We start from the raw sequence: 13,277 nt of genomic DNA on the forward strand, positions 1-13,277 counted from the left end.
ATAGTCTCAGAATATAGGAAGGTGGATATTTTTAGAAAATTTAATTGATAGGATTGCCATAATAATCTCATGATTCAGCATTAAAAACAAAAAAGACTAGATACTTTAAATTACTGACCTATTTCATAATCTAATTTTCTTCTATGATGTCTTGTCATTAGGCTTAAGAGGCTACTCTCTTATGAAGAATTAAGGAATAAATTCTGATTCACTATCTGTAAACACTGTTCAAATATGTGAGAATATGGAAGTGAGGATAACATTAAATGAGCCAGGTTTTAAAATTTTTAGATAACTATGATGTCCTAAAATTACCATCTGTTAACATCCTTTTTTTCTTTCAAAGGAGACAAAGTTGATACTAGTAAACTTGAAAATGTTTTGGGAAACTTGGGGATTAAGCTCACATCTAATGAACGCTTGAATTTGCTGGAGACCATGCCAGTTAATGGTAAGATTCGTGGGTGCTATTTGGGTTTTTTAGGAAGTCTGATTTTGTGGAACTATTTGAAAAATTCCAAAATAGAGTGAAAATGCTTGAAAACTGTTAAAAAGTTAATGCTAGTACAAAGAAAAGATTCATTGCTTAGATTTGTATTTTAAAATCATCAATCTAACCCTCTCAGCTATGAATTATAAGTTTTGCCTTTGCCATCAAAGTCAAAGTTCACCCTGAGCCCTCAGGTCGTTAATCAGCTGGATTTGAAAATAGATTTTTTTTTTAAAAGAAGAAGGGTAGTTTCCAGGTGGCTCAGGTGGTAAAGAATCTGCCTGCTAAGGCAGAAGACACAAGAGTGTGGGTTCGATCCCTGGGTCAGGAAAACCCCCCAGAGGAGGAAATGGCAACCCATGGAAAATTCCATGGACAGAAGAGCTTGGTGGTAGTCAGATATGACTGAGCACACACACACCACCACCACCAAAAAGAAGAAGAAAGAAGGAACAAGGGAAACAGGAGTAAAGAGAAGATAAAACAACAACAACAAAAAATAGCTATGTGTATTTCTGCAGCATAAAATATATATTTTACCAATAAGTGGATAATTTTGTATATTCAGAAAAAACTGCAGTTCTTAACTATCTAATTAAATGAAATTTTAAAATTTAGGAAAATAAAAAATGTTTTTAATTTCATAACACAAAGATAACCACTATTAATATCTTGAAACCTTTCCTTCTAGTGCTTTTAAGATAGATAGCTAGATACATACATTCATACATAATATTGTGAGTGTATAAATTTATTTATAACTCTTATTTTTTCACAATTTAATATGTCTTCATCATAGAAACCTTGATAATGCAGGTAAGCAAAAACAAAACCATCTCTCTTCCTACCTCAAAGCAGTAAATAATGTAAAAAATCTGAGGTTTATTTTTCCAGTTCTCCGTCTATAAATAGACATCCTTTTTATTTTTGGCAACCTTGTAGATAAATTTTGGCAAACATCCTAAAATTTAGTGAGATTGTATTCCTTTAAATAGAGTTGCAAAATATTTTGTTTTGCCACATTTCCTTCCAGAATATTGTAATTTGAACTCTCACAAATAGTATTTGACAATGTTATTTTCCTTACATTGTCAATACAGTAAAAAAAAGAACATCTCATTATTATGATTAGCTTTATATTCCTTTACCACTGTGAGTGAACATTCTGGTATATCTGTTATCTATTTGCATTTGAAATGTTCTTCAGGCAAAATTTTCTAAATTCTTTCTTTCTGAAATTAAGAGATGTGTACTATCTTTCTGATTCCTAAATTCTTTTCTAAAATTAAGTTCTAAAGTATCTTGTTTTTTTATAGCTGATGGAAAAGTGTATCAGAAAAGGTTGATGAAGGGCATAAAATCTCTCAAACGTGAGTAAGAAGCATGCTAAAAAGACTTAATCTGAAACCTCTATTTGCATTGTCAAAATATAAATCCTCCTTTCCTACATAATCAAGTCTTTATTTATACTTCTTTCAGTAGATCTGCATTTTGCCAGGTATTTACCAAGTACTTTTCTGTACTAAGATTTGGCAAGAAACTTAAATTTTCCTAATTCAGCCCCAGAGAAATAAAATTCATTTTAAAATGCAAACAAAAGGTGAAGAATGAAGGCTGTCAGATTAAGATTTAGGTCTAAAGCAGAAACAATTTGAAATTATAGGCGACAAAAATAATGACTATTTTGCAGAATATTATGTCAGTCACCTCTAGCTCTAGCTTTTCAATATTCCCAACACAAAATTGGAGGTAATTAATTCTAATTTTTATTGTATTAGCTGGACAAAACTGACATTTTGGTGTTTGTCTTGAAAATGTTAACAATAATACTCAGAAATGAATGAAATATTTTTATTGTAATAAAATACATGCTCAGTAAAGAAGAATATTAATATAGAGTGAATGTGTTTTAGAATCATGCAATTTTACTATATTTCTTTCCTATCCTCTATTTAGGAGGCAATATTGATGTCAATAAGCTGGACACTTTTTTAGAAAGCATGGGAATCAAGATCACAGAAGAAGAATTCATGGATTTGATAGAAAAACTACTGTATGATGGTGAGCACTGTAACCACTCTTATACTCTTTCAGGCCTATTGAGTCTTTTTTTTTCTGTCTGTCTTTCAGTCAGTTCAGTTCAGTTCAGTCGCTCAGTTGTGTCCAACTCTTTGCGACCCCATGAATCGCAGCATGCCAGGCCTCCCTGTCCATCACCAACTCCCGGAGTTTAGTCAAACTCATGCCCATTGAGTCGGTGATGCCATCTAGCCATCTCATCCTCTGTTGTCCCCTTCTCCTCCTGCTCCCAATCCCTCCCAGCATGAGGGTCTTTTCCAATGAGTCAACTCTTCGCACGAGGCGGCCAAAGTACTGGAGTTTCAGCATCAGTCCTTCCAAATTGATGCATAACATTGTGTAAGTTTAAGGTACACAATCTGTTGATTTGATAGACATATATTGCAAAATGACTATCACCATAGTGTTAGCTAACACCTCCAACACATCACATTATTATAATTCTTTTCTAACATTTAAGATCTAGTCTCCAAGCAGATTTCAAGTATACAATTAGTATTATTAACTACAGTCTTTACCATATAAAATGTAGTGTTCTGTACATTAGATGCTCAGAATTTATTCACCTTATAACTGGAAGTTTGTACCCTTTGACCAACATCTCCCCATTTCTCCACCCCCCAGCCCCGGTAACTCTCATTCTGTTCTCTGTTTCTGTAGGCTCAGCTTTTATATGTGTGTATACATATATATATGTTTTTGTGGGTGGTATCATATCATATTAGCCTCTCTTGGTCTGATTTGTTTCAGTTAGCATAATGCACTCAGAGTCCATCCATGTTATCACAAATGAGAAGATATCCTTCATTATCATGACTGAATAACTCTTCATTGTGTATAATACATCACATCTTCTTTATTCATCTATTGACAGATACTTTGTTTTCATATCTTGATTATTGTGAAAGATACTATAGTGAACATGGAAGCACATATATCTCTTTGAAATTCTGTTTTCATTTGCTCTGTATATGTACCCAGAAGTGAAATTGTTGGATCATATGGTCAGTTCAGTTGCTCAGTCGTGTCCAACTCTTTGCGACCCCATGGACTGTAGTAGCATGCCAGGCCTCTCTGTCCATCACCAACTCCTGGAGCCTGCTTAAACTCATGTCCATTGAGTCGATGATGCCAACCGACTCATCTCATCCTCTCATACTTCATTGTCCCCCTCTTCTCCTGCCCTCAGTCTTGCCCTGCATCAGGGTCTTTTCCAATGAGTCAGTTCTTCGCATCAGGTAGCAAAGTATTGGAGCTTCAGCTTCAGCATCAGTCCTTCCAATGAATATTCAGGACTGATTTCCTTTAAGATTGACTGGTTTGATCTCTTTGCAGTCCAAGGATCATATGGTTTCTTCAGGAACTTCCATGCTGTTTTCCACAGTGGCTGTACCAGTTTACAGTGAACAAAGGTTCCCTCTTCTCCACATCCTCCCCAGCATTTATCTCTTGTCTTTTGTTAGAATGATAATAGTCATTCTTACAGTTGTGAAGTGTTAGCTCTTCGTTATTTTTGTTACCTATAATTTCAAATTGTTTCTGCTTTAGACCTAAATCTTAATCTAACAGCCTTCATTCTTCACCTTTTGCTTTTTATTTTAACATGAATTTTATTTCCAAGAAAGTTTTCTGCCAAATCTTAGTACAGAAAATTACTTGGTAAATACCTGGCAAAATGCAGATCTACTGAAGGAAGCATAAATAAAGACTCAGTCCCAACAAACTCAACTCAATATGCCAGACAGTGCTAAGCAATGTGGGAGACCTGGGTTGGGAAGATCCCCTGAAGAAGGGAAAGGCTACCCACTTCAGTATTTTGGCCTGGTGAATTCCATAGACTATATAGACAGTCCATAGGGTTGCAAAGAGTCAGACATGACTGAAAGACTTTCATTTTCATTTTTCCTAGTATCTTGGTCTTTTCCAATGGGTTGGCTCTTCACATCAGGTAGCCAAAGTTTTGGAGCTTCAGCTTCAGCATCATTCCTTCCAATGAATATACAGGGTTGACTTCCTTTAGGATTTACTAGTTTTATCTCCTCGCAGTCCTAGGGTCTTTCAAGAGTCTTCTCCAGCACCACAATTTGAAAGCATCAATTCTTTGGCACTCAGCCTTCTTTATCGTCCAACTCTCACATCTGTACATGACTACAGGAAAAACCATAGCTGTGACTATACAGACTTCTGTCGGCAAAGTGATGTCTCTGCTTTTTAATATGCTGTCTAGGTTTGTCATAGCTTTCCTTCCAAGGAGCAAGCGTCTTTTATATTTAATGGCTGCAGTCTCTGTCCACAGTAATTTTGGAGCCCAAGAAAATAAAATCTGCCATTGCTTCCATTTTTTCCCTTTATATTTGTCATAAAGTCTTGGAACCAGGGGCTTCCCAGGTGGTAAATAATCCCTCTGTAATACAAGAGATGCAGGCAGACACAGGTTCAGTCCCCAATTTGGGAAGATCCCCTGGAGGAGGGCATTTCAACTTACTCCGGTATTCTTGCCTGGAGAATCCCATGGATAGAGAAGCCTGGTGGACTACAGTTCACAGGGCAGCAAAGAGTCAGACATGACTGAAGTGACTAAGCATGCACTCACACATGATGGGACCAGACACCATGATCTTAGTTTTATAAATGTTGAGGTTTAAGCCAGATTTTTCACTCTTTTCCACCCTCATCGAGAGGCTCTTAGTTCCTCTTCACTTTCTGCCATTTACAGTGGTATCGTCTGCATATCTGAGGGTGCTGAAATTTTTTCCAGCAATCTTGATTCCAGCTTGTGATTCATTCAGCCCTGCATTTCACATGACGTACTCTGCATATAAGTTAACTAAGCAGGGTGACAATATACAGCCTTGTCATACTTCTTTTCCAGTTTTGGACCAGTCATTTGTTCCCCTACATGGATCACAACTTTGTCGTGGCAAAGGGGCTTGTATAACTCAATGAAGCTATGATCCATGCTGTGCAGGGCCATGCAAGAGGAATGGGTCATAATGAAATGTTCTGATAAAACATAATTTACTGCAGAAGGGATTGGCAAACCCGCTCTAGTATTCTTGCCACGAGAACCACATGAACAGTATGAAATGGTAAAAAGATATGATACCAGAGGGATCCCCCAGTGGCTCAGATGGTAAAGAATCTGCCTGAAATTCAAGAGACCTGGGTTCGATTCCTGGGTCAGGAAGATTCACTGGAGAAGGGAATGGCAACCCACTCCTGTATTCTTGCCCAGAGAATCCCATAGACAGAGGAGGCTGGTGAGCTACAGTCCATGGGGTTGCACAGAGTCAGACATGACTGAGTGAATCACACACACACACACACACACACACACACACGATACTGGAAGATGAGCCCCCCAGGTTGGAAGGTGTCCAATATGCTACTAGGGAAGAGTGAAAGACAATTACTAATAGCTCCAGGAAGAATGAAGTGGCTGGGCCAAAACGGAAAAAGCACTTAATTGTGGATGTGTTTGGTGGTGAAAGTAAAGTCTGATGCTGTAAAGAACAATATTGCATAGGGACCTGAAATGTTAGGTCCATGAATCAAGGTAAATTGGACATGGTCAAGCAGGAGATGGCAAGAGTGAACATCAACATCTTAGGAATCAGTGAACTAAAATGGACAGGAATGGGCAAGTTTACTTCGGATGACCATTATATCTACTACTGCAGGCAAGAATCCCTTAGAAGAAATGGTCAACAAGAGTCCAAAATGCAGTACTTGGGTGCAGCCTCAAAAATGAAAGAATGATCTCAGTTCATTTCCAAGGCAAACCTTTCAACATCACAGTAATCAAAGTCTATGCCCCAACCACTAATGCTGAAGAAGCTGACGTTGACCAGTTTTATGAACACCTATAAGACCTTCCAGAACTAACAGCAAAAAAAAGATGTCCTTTCATCATAGGGAATTGGAATGCAAAAGAGATACAGTCATAAACAAAACAAATTAATATAAAATTTGTGGAGCCAGAATTTTCATCTTTTTTTCACTGCTGTTTTCCCAGATCCAGACAGTCTGATGTCAACGTCTAAATTGTTAACTCCAACCAGCCTTTTTTGCCTCATCTTTCCATTCTTTACATGGCATTTTTCCCTCAGGCAAAATTTAAAAGCTTTAGTTCACCACACAATTTGCTCTTCATTGCTCCTTTTCCTGGCATTCTTTGTCTTTTCCCAGCTATATAAAGTGACATAATACCATAAAAAATAGCCTTAAATGTATACCAGTCATATATTATCAGCCATTACTAGGGAAATATGGAGTTAGAAACATGAGTCCAAGAGACTTAGAAAACATTTTGCCTAACATAGACTTTATGATGTAAGCAATCTTAATCCCTGTTGTAGATAATGGACCTATCCTTAAAGTCCAGGAATCATAAATTTTAAAAGGACAGAATATAGTCAATAGCCTTCATCCAGGCTTGACTTCTTAATTTAAGAACTTTGTAGTTTTTGCTTTTTTTCTGAGTTTGGGCTTATCAGTGTCTAAATTTTACCATGTCTTATAGATGAAGAGAAGATCAAAGTAGATACAGTGATGAAAGAACTGAGTACTGTTTTAGGTAAGTAAAATATTTCTTAATTCTTAACTGTGTTTTAATGATATTTCTCCCATCCCTTCATTCCGTTAATTTGCTATTCTAACCTTTCATTAACTAAACATTCTCATTTATCTGCTATGATTTCCCATGCTTTTGCAACAGAGGTACTAGGAAGGTAGGTATTCCTAGACAAGAATTCCAAGACAAGAATTTCAAAATTTGGGCAATAACTGAGATAATACTATATATAGACATAATTATTTGAGTCGGTCATCAACATCACAATTTTCTAGACAATTATATTAGCCTCATATCATTATATGTAGAATTTTCCCCAACATTATGAGAATGTGTCTTTTATTATAGAGACAATATTATATTTCTAAATCTGGTATTTACTCTTCATAATTCAATAACTGTCCTTAGGGTCTTGTTTTTCTAGCAATAAATTATGCTGCTATACAAATAAGTGTTTTGTTTATTTTTTGTAATTTGGATTCATTTGATAATGTTTCATAGCTTGGCAACAGCCTTTTCTTAATAGTGTGGAAATTATTTGTAGTCCTACTTCCACAATTTGATCCTCTATCAACCAAGACTACAAGAAAGACAATTAGGAACTGTCCAGATTTGCTCCTATTCTCTGAATAGGACATGAACTGTATTTTATACTAGGCCAGACAAGGTGAGACTCAGTTTTTTTTTTTTTTATTCCCATGAGTGAAATGCATTATACTTGGGAATCTGTTCCACCAGATATTAGCTATTTCCTTAGAAAAGATTCTATCCCTTTGGGCTCTTTATAAAGAGACAAGATCTACTGAGACTGTTGAAAAGACATGCACTTAGAATTGTCTCTATAAAAGCTGGCTTAAAACTCAGCATTCAAAACACTAATATCACAGCATCAAGTACCATCAATTCATGGCAATTAGGTAGAGAAAAAGTGGAAGCAGTGGGAGATTTTATTTTCTTGGGCTCCGAAACCACTACAGATGGTGACTGCAGTAATGAAATTAGAGATGCATGCTCACTGGAAAAAAAGCTATGACTAACCTAGATAGCATATTAAAAAGCAGAGACATCACTTTGTCAACAAAGGTCTGTATAGTCAAAGCTATGGTTTTTCTAGTAGTCGTGTACGGATGTGAGAGTTGGGCCATAAAGAAGGCTGAGTGCCAAAGAACTGATGCTTTCAAACTGTGGTGCTGGAGAGGACTCTTGAGAGTTCCTTGGTCAGTAAAGAGATCAAACCAGTCAATCCTAAAGGAAGTCAACCCTGAATATTAATTGGAAGGACTGATGCTGAAGCTGAAGCCCGAGTACTTTGGAAACCTCATGCAAAGAGCCAACTCATTGGAAAAGGCCCTGATACTGAGAAAGACTGAGGGAGGAGAAGGGGGTGACAGAGGATGAGATGGCTGAATGGCATCACTGACTCAATGGACATGAGTTTGAGCAAACTCTGGGAAACAGTGAAGGACAGGGAAGCCTGAAATGCTGTAGTCTACTGGGGTCACAAGGAGTAGGACTTGACTTAGCAACTGAACAACAACAAGAACATAATCAGAATTCTTTAAGTTGGCTTGACAGTAAAAAGCTGAATTATAAAGTTAGGATTGTCCTAACTCTAGTAAAGTGATTGTCTCTAATAAAATTAAACTTCAATAAGTTTTTATTAATAGTAATGGAGATTATGATTGGCTAAGTCAGAAATGTATGAAATTAAACAAGTAAAAAGAAAAACATGACAAAATAAGAATAAAAATGTATGAAAAGTATACAGTGCACTGACAGTCAGTGTTTTCTTATTCTAATGGTTTTGTGTGGAAGCTTTTGACATTATGTAATTTTTGTTTCTGTGGAGCTTGGACCTTGGGTCAGCAAGTGACTTACATGAAAAAGTGAAAATGCAAGTGTTAGTCACTCAGACATTTCCGACTCTTTGTAACTCCATGGACTGTAGCCCTCCAGGCTCCTCTATCCATGGAATTCTCCAGGCAAGAATGCTAGAGTGGGTTGCCATTCCCTTCTCCAGGGAATCTTCCCGACCCAGCAGTTAAACCTGAGTCTCTGACGTTTCAGGCAGATTCTTTATTGTCTGAACCACCAAGGAAGCAACAACCTGCTTATTGAAGCTCTCAGCGGTCTTGAAAGATGTAACTTTCCAGTTCTGATGTCTCTTCTATTTTACCAGAGGTTTTGGTATTAAAAAGATGATGAAGTTTCTAAATATTATGCAGAATCTTATATAATCATGAATGATTACCAAAATAAAATGAATTCTCTAAAATTGAATAGATAAGTTGGAATGCCCTCAGTAGGTATAGTAGGGTAGTGTATCTACAAGTTTGTTAGCCAGTCTGAGCGTTATGAATTTTTGACACAAGAATGTTAAAAATCCATCCAGGGGGCTTCCCTGGTGGTTCAATGATTAAGAAAATCACTTTCTAATGCAAGGAACATGAATTTGATCCCTGGTCCCTGGTTGGGGAACCAAGATCCTCCATGCCATGGGGCGCCTAAGTGCATGTGTCACAATTACTGAGCTTGTGAACTCTAGAGCCCACACACCCACAATGAAAGATCCCTCATGATGCAACTAAGACCTGAGGCAGCCATAAATAAATAAATAGTTTTTAAAAATCCACCCAGAAAATAAACATACTGTTAGTACATGTTCATAACTCAGAAGCAACTGTATAAAACCCTTTTGGATATGTTCAAAAGGTCCCTTAAGGTGTGGTTCTAATCAAAATCTCACAGTTATAGATTTTCTAGAATTATTCTAGTTTCAGAGGAGGTTTGAATTGGCCATGTACTCTGATATCATGCACAAATGTCCTAATCAGTGTTTAATAATGTAGTGAACTTATTTCTGTAGCAGTCTGTTGTTTTATGTAGTGTTTTAGCAAGTATCCATTTGAAATTTTATCTGGTGCAACTAAGGAGCAATCCTGACTTTGCCAGATATTATCCTCATTGATATTGTAACATAACCATTCCAATAGCTTCCTTACAAAATTAGGTAAAATTTTGTGCTTAAATGGAATCTTTGAATCTGATCCTACACTTGTTTTTCTGATCTAGAAGAGGTCCTTCTAAAAGGACTTTGGGTGCTTTTTTCTGCTCAATAGTTATGTGAATCCTTAAAGTGGACAATGAAGGAAAAATGAATCCACTTCTGTTCCTCATATATGCATAGTTGGACCTCCGGGCATGAGAGAAGGGTCATCACTATGAAAGCTGCGTCCAGTCACCCTGCCCTCCCTCCTCCATGGAGTGGGCTCCGTTGCTCCCTGGCCAGACCCTATGGAGGCTTCTGTTTGACCCAGTTGTGTGGAAATGATGGTAGGAGTGCTCCAGCTTGTTTCGTTAACAGCAAAGAAAAAGATCCAATAATAAATGAAATAGAAAAGGCCATTTTTATCATAAAAATTCAGTAATATATCTTTCCCAACTCTGAAGCTGACATAATCAGAGGAAACTCATTTATCTCTGGAATTGCAAAGGAATAGCCATATAAAATAACTACTGTTCATTACAGAGAAATGGGGAGGAGTAGAACAAAAGAAAACCTGAGAGCTCAGTAGAACACAAACAAGTACATAGCTACCCAGGTACACTTTTCACAAACGTTCTGAGAAGATGCCCATTTCTAGCAGCATGCTGTGCTATGTGCCTGGATGTTGAAAACAACTAATAATGCGGATAGAATCTAATTTTAAAAGAATTCTTAAATGTTTCCATAAATGTGTATCCTTAAGGAATATACATACCAAAAGCCTGGAACCTGAAGAAGAAGAGCCCTGAAACCACATTTCATTCTCTAAGCATTTGCTGAACTAAGTGAATCTAGGCAGTTTTGACTGTCTGCCAGAACTCAGTAGAAAGGAAGCAAAACCCAGAGCCTGCCCAAAGTAGGAAATATGGTGGGTTTGAGCCACGGGTCGGGAAGATCCACTGGAGAAACAAATGGCCACCCACTCCAGTGTTCTTGCCTGGAGAATTCCATGGACAGAGGAGCCTGGTGGGCTACAGTCTGGAGGGTTGCAAAGAGTCGGTCACTACTGAGCAACTAAGTACACCTGCCCTAAAGCTAAGACTTGAAAAGCTATGTGTATAGCATAAGAGCGAATTAGAAATATGTCTCTGGACTGCAAGGAAGACTGTCTAACTCAATTTATAAACACAAGATGACCTTTACGCAGGCTTACTTATCAAATTTACACTAACTTAGGCTGAGAATTTAAAGTAATCCTAAAAGAAATTTGCAACTGTGGTATTGGAGAAGATTCTTGAGTGTCTCTTGGACTGCAAGGAGATCAAACCAGTCAACCTAAAGGAAATTAGTCCTGAATTCATTGGAAAGACTGATGCTGCAGCTGAAACTCCAATACTTTGGCCACCTGATGTGAAGAACTGACTCATTGGGAAAGACCCTGATGCTGGGAAAGATTGAAGGAGGGAGGAGAAGGGGATGACAGACAATGAGATCACCAAAGGTTGGATCACCAACTCAATAGACATGTGTTTGAGCAAGCTCCAGAAGTTGGTGAAGGACAGGAAAGCCTGGCATGCTGCAGTCCATGGGATCACAAAGACTCAGACATGACTGATCAACTGAACTGAACTGAATTCTGAAAGTTCTGAAGGATACTCATCTTCTCAAAACAAAGATTTTCACATACAAAGAAGTTCCTGGTCTAAAATTACTAAACACATTGGCACAATGAGTAACTAAGCATGGCATGATGAGTAACAGCCATCATAAATAACATATGACAGAATCAGATTTAGATTTTGGAATTATCAGAAAAAAAAATGTTAAATAATCACTCAATATATTTTAAGAATTGAAAAAGGGCCTTGAATATGTGAATGAAGAGCAGACAGATTTGATAAAGAACCAAAGAGATCTTCAAGAAATAAAAGCAATAGAAAGTTAAAACATTAGATGGATTGAATGGTAACTTTTAAAAAGCTGAAGAAAGAACTAAGGAACTTAAGAATTTATAAAGTATGTAGCACAGAAAGACCAAAAAATGGAAAATGTGAAAGAATGATTAAGAGACATACAGAATAATAAGAAAATCTAATGTATTTTTAATTGGAATGTCAGGAAGAAGAGAGAGAATGAGACAGAATCAATATTTGAAGAGAACTTTCCAGAAGAGAGAAAGGATGTCAATTTAAAGAAGCCAAGTGAATCCCAAGCAGAATAAATAAAAAGAAATCTGTACTGGACATACATACTTGAAATATGCAACATACCTAATTTATTGACTAAAAGTTTTGGATTCTAGACTTTATAGACAGTAAGCTTTCAGAGACTCATTTTCTGCTGATTTAAACCAAAGGACTTAACTAAACCAAAATTGTTTTTCCTTGCAAAGTATAAAAGTAATAATAAAAAAATTACTTACCATACAAACAGTGTAAAATAAAAATTATTATGGAAGCCTGAGGCCCTGTTTTTTTAAAGATACTTTCTAACAAGTATCAACTATACATGTTTTTATATACATTTTATTAATTAGTTAATACAAGGCATATAATTTATATGCCTTTCTAGATGAAATTTATGTACCTAAGATTGCATTTCTCTTAGCATAATGATAATTTCAAAACTATCAGGAGAAATACTTAAATATCTATTTAGTGAAGAAAAGAACCAATATTTGGCTTTTTTTTTTTTTTACCACTTACATAATCAGGGTGGTCATAAATGTTAGTTTTTTTGTTTGTTTACAACACATTATTTTTAAGTACCCACAAAATTATAGTGCATGAGTGAAAATGTTACTAGTTAGCAGCTTTTGTTGTAATAACTCACTGATTTTTATCCTTATAAAATTCTTTTTATCACCATTTCTGTCTTTTTTAGGAAAGCAGATAGATGTCAGTGACCTAGAAAAAGCTCTGAAAGACATGAAAGTAGAAGTCACAGATAAGGAATACTTGAATTTAGTAAAAACTCTACCAGTTGATGGTAAGGATTTTTAAATTATATATGTATTCTTCAAATGGCTTTAGAGTGCTTGACTGTGTAGTTTTCTTCTAAAATAACTCCATATTGCTAGCAAGTTGTTATTTTTTCTTTTTGTAATCATTTTGGAAAACTTTTAGTACTTGATTTTTGCCAAAGAAAAT

The 13,277-nt window shown here is 36.5% G+C and overlaps 1 pseudogene; it reads left to right on the forward strand.

Annotated features, from left to right (window-relative positions):
• Positions 1-13,277, forward strand: part of LOC122693251 — a 38,176-nt pseudogene that overhangs the window by 8,201 nt on the left and 16,698 nt on the right.

This window comes from Cervus elaphus, chromosome 5 (assembly GCF_910594005.1).
Source record: "Cervus elaphus chromosome 5, mCerEla1.1, whole genome shotgun sequence".
Classification (NCBI taxonomy): domain Eukaryota; kingdom Metazoa; phylum Chordata; class Mammalia; order Artiodactyla; family Cervidae; genus Cervus; species Cervus elaphus.